Source organism: Muntiacus reevesi, chromosome X, assembly GCF_963930625.1.
Source record: "Muntiacus reevesi chromosome X, mMunRee1.1, whole genome shotgun sequence".
In the NCBI taxonomy this organism is placed as follows: domain Eukaryota; kingdom Metazoa; phylum Chordata; class Mammalia; order Artiodactyla; family Cervidae; genus Muntiacus; species Muntiacus reevesi.
This window is the reverse complement of record NC_089271.1, coordinates 45866574-45886618: the sequence shown is the minus strand read 5'-3', so window position 1 is coordinate 45886618 and position 20045 is coordinate 45866574. Positions and strand designations below refer to the sequence as shown.

At 37.3% G+C, this 20045-nt stretch overlaps 1 protein-coding gene and 1 long non-coding RNA gene across 4 annotated transcripts in view; one reads left to right on the top strand and one right to left on the bottom strand.

The window, feature by feature from the left end:
- The window catches only part of LOC136153984 (uncharacterized), a 57611-nt gene that overhangs the window by 13102 nt on the left and 24464 nt on the right, over nucleotides 1-20045 (bottom strand). Inside the window, exon 3 of the long non-coding RNA XR_010660466.1 lies at nucleotides 8360-8402. This is a non-coding gene — a long non-coding RNA (uncharacterized lncRNA). The remainder of the gene's footprint in view (nucleotides 1-8359; nucleotides 8403-20045) is intronic.
- MTMR8 (myotubularin related protein 8) overlaps nucleotides 1-20045 on the top strand; it is a 227697-nt gene that overhangs the window by 205351 nt on the left and 2301 nt on the right. The gene's annotated exons all lie outside the window — the stretch shown is intronic.

The following is a 20045-nucleotide window of genomic DNA, read 5'->3' as shown; positions in this document are numbered from 1 at the left end:
ATAATGAACAATTTGAAAAGGAAATTAAGAAATCAATTCCATTTACAAAGCCATGTATAATAATAAAATACCTGGGAGTAAATTTAATGAAGGAGGTCAAAGAATTGCACACTGAACCACAAAAGGATGCTGAAAGAAATAAGACACAAATGGAAAGACATTCATATTCATGGGCTGTAAGAACTAATTTTGTTAAGTGTCAATACTACCCAAAGTAATCCACAAGTTCAATGCAACCCCTATCAAAATTGTAGAGGCATTTTTTTGGCAGAAAGAGAAAATTCCATCCAAAAATTCATATGGAATTTTGAGTATTCCCAGAGAGACAAAAATACCTTGAAAAACAAAGCTCAAAACCTCACACTTCCTGATTTCATTGCATATAGAAAGCTGCAGTAATCAAAACAATGTGGGACTTGTATAGGGAAGTACACTAATGGAATAAAATGTCAAGAAATAAACTCTCATGTTGTTCAGTCGCTGAGTCATGTCTGACTCTGTGACCCCATGGACTGCAGCATGCCAGGTTTCCCTGTCCTTCACTATCTCCTGTAGTTTGCTCAGATTCATGTCCATTCAGTTGGTGATGCTATCTAACCATCTTATCCTCTGCTACCCTCTTCTCCTTTTGCCCTCGATCTTTCCCAGCCTCAGGGTCTTTTCCAATGAGTCACCTCTACATAAGGTGGCTAACACATTGGAGCTATATTCAGGGTTGATTTCCTTTAGTATTTATTGATTTGATCTCCTTGCTGTTCAACGAACTCTCAAGAGTCTTCTCCAGCACCACAGTTCAAAAGAATCAATTCTTTGGCGCTCAGCCTTTTTCATGATCCAGCCCACACATCTGTACATGACTACTAGAAGAACCATAGCTTTGACTATATGGACCTTTGTCAGCAAAGTGATATCTCTGCTTTTTAATATGCTGTCTAGATTTGCCATAGATTTTCTTCCAAAGAACAAGTATCTTTTAATTTCATGACTGCAGTCACCATCTGCAGTGATTTTGGATCCCAAGAAAATACTATCTGCCACTGTTTTTTATTTTTTTCCCATCTATTTGCCAGAAAGTGATGGGACCGGATGCCATGATCTTGTTTTTAATTAATTATTTTAATTGGAGGTTAATTACTTTACAATAGTGTGATGGGTTTTGTCATACATCAACATGATCCAGTCACAGGTATACATATGTATTTCTTTTTTTTTTTAATGTCGAGTTTTAAGCCAGCTTTTTCACTCTCCTCTTTCACCCACATCAAGAGGCTCTTTAGTTCCTCTTCACTTTTCTGCCATTAGAATGATATCATTTGCATATCTGAGGTTGTTGTTATTTCTCCCAGCCATCTTGATTCCAGCTCATGCTTCATCCAGCCCAGCATTTCACATGATGTACTCTGCATATAAGTTAAATAAACTAGGTGACAATATATGGCCTTGACGTACTCCTTTCCCAATTTTGAACCAGTCAGTTGTTCCAGGTCTGGTGCTAACAGTTTCTTGAACTGCATGCAGATTTCTCAAAGACAGGTAAGGTAGTCTGATACTCCCATCTCTTTTAGAATTTTCCACAGTTTGTTGTGATCCACACAGTCAAAGGCTTCAGTGTGATCAATGAAGGAGAAGTAGATGTTTTTGTTTTTTTTTTTTTTTTTCTGGCATTCCCTTGCTTACTCTATGATCCAATGAGGTTTACAATTTGATCTCTGGTTCCTCTGCCTTTCGTAAACCCAGCTTGTACATCTGGAAGTTCTCGGTTCTCAGCTGGACCAAAGCAGAAACTCTCATATGTATGATCAAATGATTCTCGATAGAAGCACTAAGATCATTCAACAGAGAAAGGATGAAAGGATGTCTTTTCAACAAATGGTGTTGGTAAAATTATATCCACATACCAAAGAATCAAATTGGGAATTATAGGGGAAAGTTTCATGATATTTGACATATCAATTATTTCTTGTATATGTCATTAGAAGTAGAGACAACAAAAGGAAAAAAAATGTATAAATGGATTTCACCAAAATCAAAAACTTTGTCTATAAAAAACTATTACTGAAAATGAAATGAGAGAAAATATTTGTGAACCATATATCTGATAAGGGATTAGTACTTAAACACAAAAACAACAAAATGTACCTGATTAAAAATGGGCAAAGTATTTAAACAGACATGACTCTAAAGAAGATATACAAATGACAATAAATACATGAAAGGTGTTCAATGTCACTAATCATCAGGGAAATGCAAATCAAAACCACAATGATATACCATTTCACACCTGTCAAAAGGGCTATTACCAAAAAGACCAGAGGTAATAACTGCTGGCAAGGATGTGGAGAAAGGGAACCCTGGTGCACAACTGGGGGGAATGTTAATTAGTAGAGTCACTAATAAAAACTGTATGGTTTCTAACCATAAAAGGCCCTTGATTTTTTAAAAAAATGTATGGTTACTCAAAAGATTAAAAGCAAAACTACCATATGATCCAATAATTTCACTTCTAAGTGTATATCCAAAGGATACAAAATCATTGTCTCAAAGAGGCATCTGTACTCTCATGTTCAGCAGCATTATTCACAATAGCCAAGACAAGGAGACAACCTACGTGTTCTATGCTGTGCTTAGTCGAACAGTCCTGTCTGACTCTTGAGACCCCAGGGACTATAGCCCACCATGCTCCTCTGTCCATGGGGATTCTCCAGGCAAGAATACTGAAGTGAGTTACCATGCCCTCCTCCAGGGGATCTTCCCAACCCAGGGATCAAACCCAGGTCTCCCACATTTCAGGCAGACTATTTTTCCATCTCAGCCAACAGACAAATAGGTAAAGAAAACATTTTAGATATAGATACATAATAGTATTCAGCCATTAAAAAGAAAGAAAGCCTGCCAATTGTGACAACATAGATGGACCTTGAGGGCACTATCCTAAGTGAAATGTCAGACAAAGACATACTGAATGATCTCACATACATGTGGAATCTAAAAACATTCAACTCATAGAAACATAAAACTCGCAGAAGCAGTAGAATGGTGGTTGCCTAAGGGATAAGGAAAATTGGGAGATATTGGTCAAAGTGTACAAGCTTTCAGTGACAAAATTAATAAGTTCAGGGGATCTAAGGTACAGAATGGTAAATACAGTTAATACTATATTCTATACTTGAAAGTTTCTATGAGAATAAAGTTTTATATTTCTCACCATAGCAACAAAATGATAAGTATAGGAGTTAAAAGGTGTTTTAACTAACCTTATTTTCATAGATAGTCTACATTATATATGTGTATCAAATCATCACATTGTATACCTTAATTTACATAATGTTATATGTCAGTTATATCACAAAAAAGCTGAAAAAATAAATTAAAAACTAGAAGTTAAAAAAGTATACTGTCAGACCACAATAGAATTATGCCACAAATTGATCATCAAAATGTAGCCATAAAAGTCTCATATATAAGGAGATTAAACAATACATTTCTAAACAACACATGGGGCAGGGAAGAAGCCTGAAAAGAAATTTTAAATGTTTGAAAGTGAAAATTAAAAATACAAGTTATCAAAATCCAGGGAATGCAGTGAAAGTAATGCATTGAGAGAAATTATAGTGTTAAGTTAGAAAAGAAGAAAGAGCTAAAGTAACTAATATAAAATTCCACCTTAGGAAACTAGAAAAAAAAGAGCAAATTAAACCAAAGAGGGAGAAAAAAATAGAGCAGACATTGAGGAAAATTATAAAGATCAAATAAGACAGAAATTCCATAAAGAAAATAACAAAACCAAAAGCTTGTTCTTTGCAAAGATTACTAAAATTGCTAAGCCTCTAGCCAAGTTAACTATGTGAAGAAGAAAGAAGATATAAATTATTATTTGGACAATAAAAGGGTAATATTATGAACAACTCTGTGTCCACAGATTTGATAACCAAATGAAATAGACCAATTGCTTGAAAGACAAAATCAACAAAAATTCACACAAGAAGAAACAGACAGTCTGAATGGGCCTATACCTATTAATGAATTGAATAAAGAAATAATGAAACAGAATAGAGAGCCCAGAAATAAACCATAATTAAATAAAGCATAATTATATGTTCAATTAATCTACAAGAAAGGATACAATGGGGAAAAGAGTCTCTTCAATAAATGGTACTGAAAAAACTAGACTGCTACATGCAAAAGAATGAAACAGGACCACTTCATTACACCATATACAGAACTAAACTAAAAATGAACTAAAAACTTAAATAAACCTCCTACAATAAAACAGGCAATATGCTTTGACATTGGTTTTAGCAATATTTTTTGGACATGTCTTTTCAGGCAAGTGCAACAAAAGAAAAAGTAAATGAGACTAAAAACTAAAATGCCTACTTTTTTTTTTTGCAGGTACAAAAATCATTTTATAATTTATTATTAGAGACATAGCACAACAAGAGGGAGGGCATATAGAGAAATGCTTTGTTTAGTTAAGATAGAAGCAAGGCAGAGATACACACCAAGAGAGAAAGGTAAAATGCCTTTTACAGTGAAAAAAACTATCAACACAAAAAGGCAACCTACTGAATGGGAGAAGACACTTGTAAACAATATAACCAATAAGGGGTTGATATCAAAAATATATAAAAATTTATACAACTCAATATCAAAATACCAACAACCGTATTAAAAATTGCAGTAGTGATGAATAGACACTTTTTTCCCCAGGGAAAGCATACAAATGGCCAACGGGCACATGAAAATATGCTCAACATCACTAATCATCAGGGGAGTACAAATCAAAACCACAAAAAATACCACACCTCACACCTGTCAGAATGGCTATTATCAAAAAAACAAGAAACAATTGTTGGCGAGCATGTAGAAAAAAGAGAACACTCATACACTGTTGGTGGGAATGTAAACTGGTACACCAAGTATGGAAAACAGTATGGATAATCCTCAAGAAACTAAAAATAGAACTACTATCTAATCCACAATTCTACTTCTGAGTACTTATTTGAAGAAACAAAACTAATTCAAATAGATATATATATACCCCTATATTCATTGCAATACTATTTACAATAGCCAAGATATGGAAGCCACCCAAGTGTCCATTGATAGACAAATAGATAAAAAAGAGGTAGTATATATTAAAAAATGGAATATTACTCATCCATAAAAAGAATGAAATCTTGCCATTTGCAACAATGTTGATGGAGAGAAATGTCAGAGAAAGATGAATATTATGATTTCACTTACATGTTTTGTAATCTATAAAAGAAAACAAACTAACAAAGTAAAACAGAAACAGACTCATAGGTATGAAGAACAAATTGGTGGTTGCCAGAGGGGAGGTGTATTGGGGGATGGGCAAATAGATAAAGGGGATTAAAAGATAAAAACTTTCAGCTATAAAAAAAAGTCATGAGAATGTAAAGTACAGTATAAGGAATATAGTTAATGGTATTGTAATAACTCTGGTGACAGATGGTAACTAGATCTTTCATGGTGATCATTTTATAATTTGTAAAAATAGTGAATCACTATTCTACACTTGAAACTCATGTAACATTGTATGTCAATTATAATTTCTAAAAAATTAATAACCTTACAAAGCAAATCACTAGTCTTAGATGGGTTCACTGATGGATTCTATCAGACAATTAAGGGGAAAAAAATATACCTATTATCTACAGTTTCTTCCAAAAATTGAAACAGAGGGAATACTTCTTATCTCACTCTATGAGGGGTTTACCATAGGTGGCACCAGTGGTAAAAAATCTGCCTGCCATGCAGGAGATGCAGGAGACGTGGATTTGATCCCTGGGTCAGGAAGATCCCCTGGAGTAGGAAATGACAAGCCACTTCAGTATACTTTTCTAGAAAATTCTGTGTACAGAGGAGCCTGGCAGGCTATATAGTCCATGGGGTCACAAAGAATTGGACACGGCTAATCATGCACGCGCGCGCACACACACACACACACACACACACACACACACACGATGAGGCCAGCATTATGTTAATACCAAATCTAGACAAAAAAACTTCATAGGAAAACTACAAATCAATATTTATCATGAACATAGCTGCAAAATCCCTCAACAAAATATTAGCAAATCAAATCAAACAGTGTTTAAAAAGAATAATGCAACATTTAACAAGTGGAATGACCACAACTTTGGTTCAACATTTGAAAATCAATTAATGTACTTCATCATAGCAACACACTGATAAATAAAAATCACATCATCATTTCAATAGATGCAAAATAAACATTTGTGATATCAAACACTAATTTATGATTAAAAAAAAACGTTGAAATGGGAGTGCAGGGAAACTTCCTCAATTTGATAAACAACATCTGAGAAGCCTGCAGCAAACATACCTAATGGTAAGAACCTCAAAGCATTCCTATGAAGGAATTCCTACGAAGGAATCAATATCAATAGATATTGATTAGCAAGAATGCAAGGATAACTTTTGTTACTACTCCTTTTCTACATCATACTGGAAGTCCTAGCTAAGAAAAGAAAATAAAAGGTATAAAGATTCAGAAGGGAGATATAAAACTGTCTATGTACTAGATGACATTATTGCATATAGAAAGTCCAAAATGATGGAACAACTTCTGGAACTAATAAGCAATTATAGCAAGCTTTCAGGACACAAGGTTAATATATAAAAGTCAACCATTTTCCTATATACCAGCAATGAATAAGAAGAATTTAGAAATTCAAAACACAATACCATTCACATTAGCACCAAAAAATACATAGGGACAGGTTTATCAAAATATATGCAAGATCTACTTGAACAAAACTACAAAACCTTGATGTATGAAATCAAAGAAGGAAATAAATGGAGAGATAGTGCTTGTTAACGGATAGAAGACAAAATGTCAAATTTTCAGTTCTCCAACTTGATCTATAGATTCAATGCAATCTCAAAATCTCAGGAAGTTTTTTTGTGACTATCAACAAACTGATTATAAAGTTATTATAAAGTTCATATAGAGGGGCAAAAGATCCATAATAACTGACACAATATTGAAAGAGAAGAACAACAGAGGGCTGACACTACTCAACTTCAAGACTTACTATAAAGCTATAGTAACCAAGAAAGTGTGTTATTGGCAAATAATAGACAAATAGATCAATGGAAAGCTTAGAAGTAGATCCACGTAAATATAATCAACTGATCTTTGACAAAGTAGTAAAGGCAACACTATGGAGCAAAGATAGTCTTTTCAACAAATGGTGCTGAAACAACTGGATATCCACGCGTAAAAAAAAAAAATGAATCTAGACAAAGACCTCACACTTTGACAAAAATTAACTAAAGATGGATCACAGACCTATGTGTAAAATGGAAGACTATAAAATTACTGGAATATAACCTAAAAGAAAACCTCGATGATCTTGGGCATGGCAATGACTTTTTAGGTACAACACCAAAGGCTGAACTTAATTTTTTTAAGTCTGATAGGCAAAAGACACTAGTAAAAGAATGAGAAGTCAAAGACTTGGAGAAAATTTTTACAAAAGAGACATCTGTACAGCAGAAAATAATACAACACTGTAAAGCAACCATACTCCAATAAAAAATTTAAAAGATACCTATGATAAAAGACTGCTATAGAAATTACAAAAGAACTCTTAAAAGTCAACAATAAGAAAACAAACAACCCAATTAAAAAATGTGACAAACATTGTAACAGACACCTCGCCAAAGAAGGTATACAAACGGCAAATATGCATATAAAAAGATGCTTATGTCATATTCATCAGGGAAATGCAAAATAAAACAATAAGATACTACTGCACACCTATTAGAATGGCCAAAACCATGAATATTGACAACACCAAATGCTGAGAAGGGTCTGAAATAATAGGAACTCTTGTTCATTGCTAGTAGGAATGCAAAATGGTACAGCCACTTTGGAAGACACTTTGGCAGTTTCCTACAAAGCTAAATATAATTTCACCATACAATCCCATCAATCAAACTCTGGAATTTACCCAAAGGAATTGATAATTTATATTCTCTCAGATGGGCTTCCATGGTTGCTCAGACAATAAAGAATCCATCTGCAATGCAGGAGACGTGGATTTGATCCCTTGGTCAGGAAGATCCCCTGGAGAAGAGAATGACTCCCCACTCCAGTATTCTTGCCTGGAGAATTCCATGGACAGAGGAGACTGGTGGGCTACAGTCCATGGGGTCACAAAGTGTCGGACACAACTGAGTGACTAACACATTTCAATACTTTTCTTTTGCACAAAACCTGCATACAGATATTTCTAGCAGCCTTATTTGTAATATCCCAAACTTAAAAGTCACCAAAATATTCTTCAATAGATGAACTTACAGATAAACTGTGGAACATCCAGACATCGGAAAATTCTTCAGCACTGAAAAGAAATAAGATATTAAGTAACATAAAGACATATGGGAACTGTAAAAACAAAACCATAGAACCCTCAATTAAATAGAGTTGGGAGAGCAGAAGGAGGAGCTCTCATGCCCTATGAGGATAGCAGAGCCCAATAGAAAGATGGACTTCTTTCCTGGCAAGAACTCTGACAAAAAAAAAGTCATGAATTCTGTTTACTATAGCCCTCCCAACTTTCTTTTCCTCTCTATAAAAGTGTTCTTTCCTTGCTGTGGGAGGAATTCAACATGACTCACCATGATTACTGACTCCAAATTGCAATTCTCTGCTGATATTGAATAGACTAATTTTTGCTTGAGAGATATCTCATACTCTACTTGTTTTAGGTCAGCAGAATCTTAAATTCACATTACTAACTGCAAGAAGCCAATCTGAAAATGCTACATTCTAAAAAAGGCAAAACTATGGAGACAATAAAAACATCAGTGTTGTCTGAGCTTGGGTAGGGGTAGGATGAATAGGTGGAGCACAGAGGATTTTTGAGGAAATGAGAATACTCTGAATAGTACTATAATGATGGCTACATACCATTCAGTTCAGTTCAGTTCAGTCACTCAGTAGTGTCTGACTCTTCCCGACCCTATGAATCGCAGCACGCCAGGCCTCCCTGTCCATCAACAACTCCCAGCGTCCACCCAAACCCATGTTCATAGAGTCGGTGATGCCATCCAGCCATCTCATCCTCCGTTGTCCCCTTCTCCTCCTGCCCCCAATCCCTCCCAGCATCAGGGTCTTTTCCAATGAGTCAACTCTTCGCATGAGGTGGTCAAAGTATTGGAGTTTCGACTTCAGCATCAGTCCTTCCAATGAACACTCAGGACTGGTCTCCTTTAGGATGGACTGGTTGAATCTCCTTGCAGTCCAAGGGACTCTCAAGAGTCTTCTCCAACACCACATTTAGATATAAATATTTGACCCAATCATAGAACATACAACACGGAGGATGAACCCTCTTGCAAACTATGAACTTAGGGTCATTATGATGTGTCAATGTAAGTTCATCGGGTGTTATAAATAGCCCACTCTGGTAGGGGATGTTGATAATGGGGAAGACTATTTGTGAATAGGGACAGAGTATTTGGGAAATCTATGTACCATCCTCTCAATTTTGCTATGAACATAAGACTTCTCAAAAATATAAAGTTTTTTCTTTTCTTTTTTAAGTGAGTAAGATGGTAACACACGGACATCACCAGAGGGTCAACACCGAAATCAGATTGATTATATTCTTTGCAGCCAAAGATGGAGAAGCTCTATACAGTCAACTAAAACAAGACCAGGAGCTGACTGTGGCTCAGATCATGAATTCCTTATTGCTAAATTCAAACTGAAATTGAAGAAAGTGGAGTAAACCACTAGAACATTGAGGTATGACCTAAATCAAATCCCTTATGACTATACAGTGGAAGTGAGAAATAGATTTAACGAACTGGATCTGATAGACAAAGTGCCTGATGAACTATGGATGGAGGCTCGTGACATTGTACAGGAGACAGGAATCAAGACCATCCCCAAGAAAAAGAAATGCAAAAAAGCAAAATGGCTGTCTGAAGAGGCCTTACAAATAGCTGTGGAAAAAAGGGAAGCAAAAAACAAAGGAAAAAAGGAAAGATATACCCATTTGAATGCAGAGTTCCAAAGAATAGCAAGGGAAGATAAGAAAGCCCTCCTCAGCAATCAATGCAAATAAATAGAGGAAAACAATAGAATGGGAAAGACTAGAGATCTCTTCAAAAAAATTAGAGATACCAAGGGAACATTTCATGCAAAGATGGGCTCAATAAAGGACAGAAATGGTAGGGACATAACAAAAGCAGAAGATATTAAGATGTGGCAAGAATACACAGAAGAACTATACAAAAAAAGATCTTCATAACCCAGATAATCACGATGGTATGATCACTCACCTAGAGCCAGACATCCTGGATTATCAAGTCAAGTGGCCCTTAATAAGCATCACTACGAATAAAGCTAGTGAATGTGATGGAATTCCAGTTGAGCTATTTCATGTGATGGAATTCCAGTTGAGCTATTTCAAATCCTAAAAGATGATGCTGTGAAAGTGCTGCACTCAATATGCCAGCAAATTTGGAAAACCCAGCAGTGGCCACAGGACTGGAAAAGGTCAGTTTTCATTCCAACCCTAAGAAAGGCAATCCCAAAGAATACTCAAACTACCACACAGTTGCACTCATCTCACACGCTAGTAAAGTAATGCTTAAAATTCTCCAAGCCAGGCTTCAGCAATACATGAACAGTGAACTTCCAGATGTTCAAGCTGGTTTTAGAAAAGGCAGAGGAACCAGAGATCAAATTTCCAACATGCGCTGGATCATCAAAAAAACAAGAGAGTTCCAGAAAAACATCTATTTCTGCTTTATTGACTATGCCAAAGCCTTTGGCTGTATGGATCACAGTAAACTGGAAAATTCTGAAAGAGATGGGCATACCAGACCACCTGACCTGCCTCTTGAGAAACCTGTATGCAGGTCAGGAAGCAACAGTTAGAACAGGACATGGAACAACAGACTGGTTCCAAATAGGAAAAGGAGTATGTCAAGGCTGTATATTGTCACCCTGCTTATTTAACTTGTATGCAGAGTACATCATGAGGAACACTGGGCTGGAGGAAGCACAAGCCGGAATCAAGATTGCCAGGAGAAATATCAAAAACCTCAGATATGCAGATGACACCACCCTTATGGAAGAAAGTGAAGAAGAACTAAAGAGCCTCTTGATGAAAGTGAAAGAGGAGAATGAAAAAGTCGGCTTAAAACTCAACATTCAGAAAACTAAGATCATGGCATCTGGTCCCTTCACTTCATGGCAAATAGATGTGGAAACAGTGGCTGACTATTTTTCTGGGCTCCAAAATCACTGTGGATGGTGATTGCAGCCATGAAATTAAAAGACTCTTACTCCTTGGATGGAAAGTTATGACCAATTTAGACAGCATATTAAAAAGCAGAGACATTACTTTGCCAACGAAAGTCCATCTAGTCAAGGCTATGGTTTTTCTATTAGTCAGGTATGGATGTGAGAGTTGGACTATAAAGAAAGCTGAGCTCCGAAGAATTGTTGGTTTTGAACTGTGGTGTTGGAGAAGACTCTTGAGAGTCCCTTGAACTGCAAGAAGATCCAATCAGTCCATCCTAAAGGAGATCAGTTCTGGGTGTTCATTGGAAGGACTGATATTGAAGCTGAAACTCCAATACTTTGGCCACCTGATGCAGAGAGCTGAATCATTGGAGAAAACCCTGATGCTGGGAAAGATTGAGGGCAGGAGGAGAAGGGGACGACAGAGGATGAGATGGCTGGATGGCATCACCGACTCTATGAACATGGGTTTGGGTGGACGCTGGGAGTTGTTGATGGACAGGGAGGCCTGACGTTCATGGGGTCGCAAAGAGTCAGACACGACTGAGCAACTGAACTGAACTGAACTGAAGATGGCAAGTAAATATCTATAATAAAATGATTGATTAGTTTTAAAATGAAATGCTACAAAAAACTTCACCCTTATAATCATGACAATTTAGAGAAACCTGACCTTCAAAACCCACCAACTACCAAAACTTTAATAAGAATTAAATAACTGATATGAATAGTTCTGTATCCATTAAAGAAATGCAATTCATTATGTAAAAACTCCTCTCCCCAGAAAACCTCTGGGCCCAGATCATTTCACTGGAGAATTCTACCAAACATTTAAGAAATTAACACCAGTCTTATGAATTTACACAATTTCTTCCAAAAATGGAAGAAAGGAGATTTCTAAAGTCATTTTATGAGGTCAGTATTACCCTGATACCAAAATCAAAGAGAGAAAGAATAAAGAAATCTACAAACCATTATTTTTCATCAACCTAAGCATAAAATTCCTTACCAAAATATTAGGAAACGTAACCCTGTGCATGCTAAGTTGCTTCGGTTGTGTCCAAGTCTTTGAAACCCTCTATGAACTGTAGCCCACCAGGCTCCTCTGTCCATGGGATTCTCCAGGCAAGAATACTGGAGTGTGTTGCCATGACCTCCTCCAGGAACCTATCCCCATGATGCACTAAAAATTATTTACCATTTCCAAGTGGAATTTATTTCAAAGATGAAAGTGATTCAGCATTTCAAAATCAATGATGGTAATCCACCATATAAACAGGTTAAAGAAGAAAACTTATATGACCACATCAATTGATGTAGAAAAAGTATTTAACAAAATCCAACATACATTCCTGATATAAACACTGAGTAAGCTATGAATAGAAGGGAAGTTTGTGAACCTAGACGAGGGGCATCTATTTAAAAAACCTATAGTTAACATCATACCTAGTGATAAAAGACTGAATGTTTCCCGACAAGACTAGGAAAAAGCAAAGATGTTCACTCTCATCACTCTTTCTCAATATATTTCTGGAAGTTCTAATCACTACAATAAGACAAGAAGAGGAAATAAGGCATACAGATTGGAAAGGAAGAAATAAAGTTGTCCCTATTTGCAGATGACATGATTGACTACATAGAAAATCAAAAGGAATATACAAAAAACAAAAACACTGAAACTAGTAAATTCAGCACCGTGGCAGGATATAAAATCAAAACACACACACACACACATACATCATATTTCTATATGAACACATAGAAACCAAAATCAAAACCCAATGTAATTTACAATGTATCCAAAGAAATTGAAATACTTAGGTATACACTTAATAAAATATGTACATGGTACATACACTGAAAACTACAAAATGTGATGAAAGAAATTAAGGACTTAAATAAATGTAAAAACATAACATGTGTAGAAAAGACAAATATCATACAATATCACTTATTTGTGGAATCTAAAGAAAGGATACAAAGGAACTTATCTACAAAACAGAAATAGTTACTGATGTAGAAAACTAGTGTATGGTTACCAAGGAGGAAGGAGGGATAGGGATAAATTGGGAGACTGGGATTGACATATACACACTACTATATATAAAAATAAATAACAATAAGGACCTACTCTATAGCACAGAAAGGCTACCCAGTACTCTGTAATGGCCTATATGGGAAAAGAATCTAAAATGGAGTGGATATATGTTTAAGTATAACTGATTCACTTTGCTATACACCTGAAACTACCACAACAGTATAAGTCAACTATACTCCAATAATTAAAAAAAAAAAAATACCATGGGTTCAACACAGTAAAGCAGTCAATTCTCCTGAAATTATTATGTAGACTTAACACAGTTTCTACCAAAGTCTCAGCAATTTTTTGTAGACATAGGCAAGTTTATTCTAAAAGGTATTGATAATTAAAGGCTTCAGGTTCTAATATAGCTAAAACAATCCTGACATGGAAGAGTAAAATGGGAGTAATCACTTTAGGGTTAGGGTTAGGGTAATCACTTTACTCATAAATCCTATGATATAACTGGAGTGATAAAGACCTGTGCATAGATGTTCATAGAATGTTTTTCCTTAATAGCCAAATAACTACATACAATCTAGATGTCTTTCACTGGGTCAGTAGTTAAACAAATCATGGTACATACATACCACAGAAACAAACGATGCAGGCAACAACTTGGATGAGTCCCAAGGGCATGCTGGGTGGGAAAAAAGCTACTTTCAAAGGGTACAGTTTCATTTATATAATTTTGAAATGTCAAAATTATAGAAATGGAAAAGAGATTAGAGATTGCTAGGTTAAGGACCAAGGAGGGAGAGTGGGAAAGAAATAGATATAGCTATAAAAAGGAAATCTGAGATATCCTTATTGTGCTAGAACTATTCTGTATACTGTCTGTATATTCTGTATATTGGGGTGGTATACAAAGAACCTACTATGTGATAAAATTGTACAGAAGTAAACAAACACTGAGACACACATGACTACAGGTAAGCTTGGGAAATCTGAATAAGATAGGTGAGTCAATGTCAATATTCTACTTAAGGCACTGCATTGTCTTACAAAATTCTACCATTGGAGGAAATAGTAAAGTCTACAGGGGATCTCTGTATGTTAATATGCAATTATCTCCAAAATTTTCTATTTAAAAAATCCTACTATTTTTTTCAAGAATAATACTGCATCATAAATAGCTTGTTTGTTGGCTGCTAATCAGGTTTGCATGAGACCTCGGGTAATAAACAGCTACAGGCCACTGCCTCAAACTAAGGTGAAGGAGATATGCTTTTTCATGTTTCCAATGGGCAGTCACTGATCACACTGGGACACACTTGACACTTTCCTAAGGAGTTATCTGACCTCCTGTGAACTCCCTGGTGCTGTTAATGTGTAAGCAGGCTGCACAACCACTTCATGAATTGGCAGACAAGACTTGGAAAGGGATTAGATAGATCTTGAAATAAATAGTTGATGGAACTGAGCTGTTTCCACAGAGATAAGATGATATCTGGGATCAGATCCCCAGAGGGCTGTTTTGGGACAAACAAAGTGACTGTGTTGTCTGATGTTCTAATAGTAAGTGAAAATTGGATCAGCAGTTGACCTCAGGAGTGCTTTATAGATGCAGATAGAGGCTTGGCAGAAAGAAGGACCAACTGAACTGTCCAATAATGAGATGTGCTACTTTTGGATGTAGAGAGTGTTCTATTTTTGGACGCATTTAAGCAGCAGTCATTGAATATCTCAGAAATGTGGACATCTCCTTTCAATATGCAGATTCTAATACCGAAGTAATCATGTAAAACACAGCTGCTGGTATTTAATTGTAACACATCTCTTGTTCCCTCACTGGCTTTTCTTTTTTCCTGACTGGAACCTTCTCTTCTGTGATAATTGAAAGGGGAAAAAAGTACTCTGAGGTCTTGGGATCAATGTTCTATATAGACTGCAATCTCTGCAGGAAAATTCAAGTTATTGTTTTTGGTGGCATGTAGGGACACAGAACCCTGCAATTACTCCCTGGACTAATCTGAGAAATTTATATGGACACAAGATAACCATTGTTGCATTATGAGAAATACCAATTGTTTTCATGTCTGTTTTTCCTAATAAACTGAACTCTTTCAAGGATACCATATTTTACATTTTTTTAAAGTTCTTCCTACATCTAGAACCTTACACATAATGGCTTCTCAATAGTTTCTCCATAAAGTGTTTCTCAGGCATGATCAGATGGTTTGTGGTGTAGTTTGTATAACAAATGCTAGGCTGGCATTTCTTCCCAGGAGGAAGAAGGTGCTCGCTTCCACTTGCTTTTTTTGGGTGACATCTAAGGTAGATAATGTGACTATTTCTAAAGATATCTCTCTACCATTTCCTTCATTTAATGCCAACCAGAGAGCTAAAACAATACTTTAAAGATCTGAGCTTTTGACAGAGTTCCTAGTGCTGGACACATGAATCTGGTTCAATGTCTTAGATGTGAAAAGGGTGGAAAGGCTGTGGATATTTTCTTTAAGCTGAGTCTGGTGGGTTGGTGGACAGGGGAGGCATTTATAAATTGATCAGGGCCAACTGAGTGACTTAGCACACATAGGGCCTTCTAAACTTTGGAAAACCTTGTTGATGTATGTTCCAGTGTGGCATTCTCTGCTTCCCACCATCCTTCTCACTCTTGGGAGTAGGGGTATTGCGGTGGAGGAAGGAGAGGGCAATGTGTTTTTGGTCATTCAAAAAAGGAAATAGAAAATCCAAAGAGGCTAAGTTAGGAAGAGGAAAAGAAGAGGCCTGGAACCAGAGGAAGGTGTGCTAAGGAAGACTGGGCCTTCTCTAGCCTCTTGGTGAAAGGATAGGAACACCCACAGCCAGGAGTCTGGCCTTGTAGCCTATTTGAATGGTGGGGAGGGGTACCCTGGGACACACTAGGAGCCTAAGTCTCAGCACAGCCAGACACCTGTCAGTCAGTCCTTCCAAGACTTCCCCATGGATGGCCCTGCTCTCAAAGGGATCTCTCCCAGAATGGCATTAGTAAGATAACACGGCCTTCAGAGCAAGGTGGAGGCGGGGTGGAGGGTAGCCTAAAATTAGCCCTCTGGATCTATTCAGCCAGACTGCAGGCAGTGTTATTAACAGTGGAAACTGGGGGCTCTGCCTGCTCCAGCCCCTGGGGCAGTAGGGGGCTCCCCTTGGAGGGGCCACCAAGGCCCAGTGCTTCGCAGAGGTGTAGGGGCAGTCTGGTGAGTACCTGAAGCCTAGAATATGACAATGCTATCAGGAACAAGTGAACTCTTAGGGCTGCCGGGTGGTGAACCTATGATCACCACCCTTTGTAGTCTTTCCACTGGGTCTGGTTTCTGGCGGTGCTTGGGAGGTCAGTGAGGAAACCTCACAGAGAGAAGGACAGGTTCCTGCTGTGTTTGTCCCCGGAAAGTATGTCTGCCTGGGCTCTGGGATTCAAATGGGCCTACTTCTTCAGGGAAATTGCTTCAGTTATGCAATACAGGTAAGGGGAAGTTTTGTCTTTGTGTCCTTGTTTAGCATTTGTGAGTATGTGTGGATGCAGAAGGGTAGGCTCAAGGACAGAAAGGCAGAGCTCCTCAATGTGGAGGGGAGGGGAAAACGAGCGTTAAAAATAGTCTATTAATGCTTGGCAGACTATTCTGGGGCCTACTGAAACCAGCCACTCTCCCAAAGGAGTTCTTAACCTAGATTCACAGACACCCCCACAAGAGGGCCTTAGATAGAATGCAAAGAATCCAAAAATACAGATGATATGAACAAACACTTTTATTTCCCCTTAATCTAACTAAAATTTACTACTTCCTTCAAGGATGAATGCAGACAGCAAATAGCAATCATATTACTAGTTCCTGTAACTTGGTCACCAGAAGAAATCATAGATATTTCCTTTCATATTACAGTTGTGACAGAGATCTAGAAATGCCATTTGTGCTCATTATAACTTAGAAATTATTAGTAGAGCTTGTTATTTAATGTGTTAATAAAGAACTTTTATTACTATATCATGCAATTTTTAAAATATTTTCATAGCTATTTTTCAATATAATTGGTTTCCTTTAATTCTATGTATCTTATGGATGGAGGGACACATATGCCTGTGGCCGATTCATGTTGATGTATGGCAAAAACCATCACAATATTGTAATTATCCTCCAATTAGATTAATTAATCTAAAAAGAAAGAAAAAATTAAAAATCATTCTGAGATGGGGCCAGAGACTTAATAAGATTGTCACAGGGGTTGATGTCGCCAAAAAAGAGTTTAAAACCCCTGCACTTTGGGGATCAGGAGAAGGATCCTTGCACAGAATGTCCCCACATAATAACTCTGATTAATAAACAATAGTACGGTGAGGTTAGACAATAGATGACTTAGATTTTCTTACCCTATCTAATGAGGTGAGGTACAATTCACTCAAGTACCCAGGGCTGCTGGGGTTTATGTCTTGTTCTCCCTCTGGAGGCTCATTATATGGCCCTGCTGTAGGCGCATAATATGACCTTGGTAAGATCTTCAGCATTTCCCTTCATACTCCCTTTCCTCTTCATTTCTCTGAACATCACTCCCCCAAGAGTAAGATAGTAATATTGTAAAATAGTAAGATTTATTTTATTTAATGATTTTGTAAAGAAATTATTTCCTTACAAATCATATGATTAAGGTCCTGGAATCCAGCATGACCCTCAAACCTGAGGATTCTTGGAGCTACAATACAACTGCTTGAGGCAAGGAGGAGGGATATGTGTTTGCTTTTCAGGTGGTAATAGAAAGTACAGGATGGGGTGTAGGGAAACCTGGATTCTATTCCATCTCTAAATTGAAGTTATGGAGCTTTAACCTCTGGAGGGAGCAGCAGTCATAGAAATTGAAGACCTAAGTAGTAATAATAATCATAGTGAAAATGTTTACTGAGTACTACATTCAAGTGGTATTATAAATATTTAAGATGTATTAACTCATTTAATCTTAACAATAGTCCTCTGAGACTGATACTACTATTACTCTATCTTTACAGATGAAGGAATAGACATAGAGAGATTAAATGACCTGCCCTAGGTCACAGAGCTACTAAGTGGTAGAGATGAGATTGAAACAGAATCCTAGACCATGTTTTACTACTTCCATATATGTACTCCCAATCTGCAGTGGGGACAAAACAGATCCACACAGAAGGAGTTGTGATACAGTGTGATGACTGCTCTAGTGCTATAAGAGCCAAGACTCAAGGAAGTAACCCATCAGAGGAAGTTGCATGTGAAAGAAGGAAGCATGATATATATTAGAAGCCATAATTTCTCCTCCCTTATCGATGGATTTTGGAGTATAAGTAGAGAAGTGGTAGAAAGTGAGGCTGGAGATTTGGGCCAAGGTTTTCTCATGAAGGACCTGTAAGCTTGGCAAGGCATCTGGGCTATACTCTGAAAGAAAAGGGAGTCATTAAAGGATTTAAAATAGAGGATTGGCACAGACAAGGTTTACATTTTCAAGTGATCACTTTAGCAATAATAAGAAGAAATTATTGACAAAGTAAACTAGCTAGGAGACTACAGTAAGAGTTGATGCAAAAGATGATAGAGGCCTAGATAAAGTACTGGCAATGAGTATGAGCCTGAGAGGGGTAGCCTATAGAGGTCTCTAGGAAGTAAAATCCATATGATTTGGTAATCAGTTAGATGGGGATGGGAGAAAGAAATAAAGAGGCCTGACATTAGTCTTGGGTATTTGGTTTGGTTGACCAGTTGGATGATGAGGAACTGAGATGTGGATCTAGTTTGGTGATGGTGATAGTAGTAGTGATGGTGTGATAGTGCTGATTTTGAAGTACCTGAAAGAATTCAATGAATACATACCTTTGCTGAAGAGAGAGCTGGGGTACTTGGAGTAGTGGGCTTGAAATCATCCTGATAAAGGTGAAAGCTATAGCACTAGAAGAAGGAGAGAACACGGAGGACAAAACTATTTCAGGGGAGAACAGAGTGGGGGAAATCAGAAGAGTGTGCTGGCCAGGAAGCCAAGAGAAGACTACATAGGAAGAAGTGGTCAGATGTTCCAGGAGAGTCAGAAAAGGAAATATCTGATAAATAGCCAGTAGATTTAACCACAAGGATCACTTTTAAAGAACTATTCAGTGTATGATTAAGGGTGGATGGAGCCACTGCAGAGGGTGGAAGAGTGACTTGGAGGTGAAGAAGAAAAGAAAGGTAGCTAGAGTAGGACAAAGGACCATAGAAGTGTTTTGTTTCCAAAGATGACTGAGGGAGAGGAACCAGTGGAGAGACTGAAGGCACAGAGGAAGCTCACCTTTGAAGATCTAACATGTGGTAGCTCAGTTTCTCTTGGGGAGAAACTAGTCGCTAGTCGCTCACCCAATAAAGAATTCTCCTGCAATGCAGGAGACTTGGATTTGATCCCTGAGTCAGGAAGATCCCTTGGAGAAGGAAATGGCTACCAATGCCAGTATTCTTGCCTGGAGAATTCTGTGGACAGAGAAGCCTAGTGGGCTACAATCCATGGGGTTGCAAAGAATCAGACATGACTGAATGACTAAGCATACATGCACACACACTCTTTCTCTTAACAGTTCCATGAGGCAGGGACGATTATTTCTGTCTTATAAATGAGGAAACTGAATCCCGAAGAAGGGAAGAGACTTGCCCAAAGGTTACTCAGATAGAATATAGG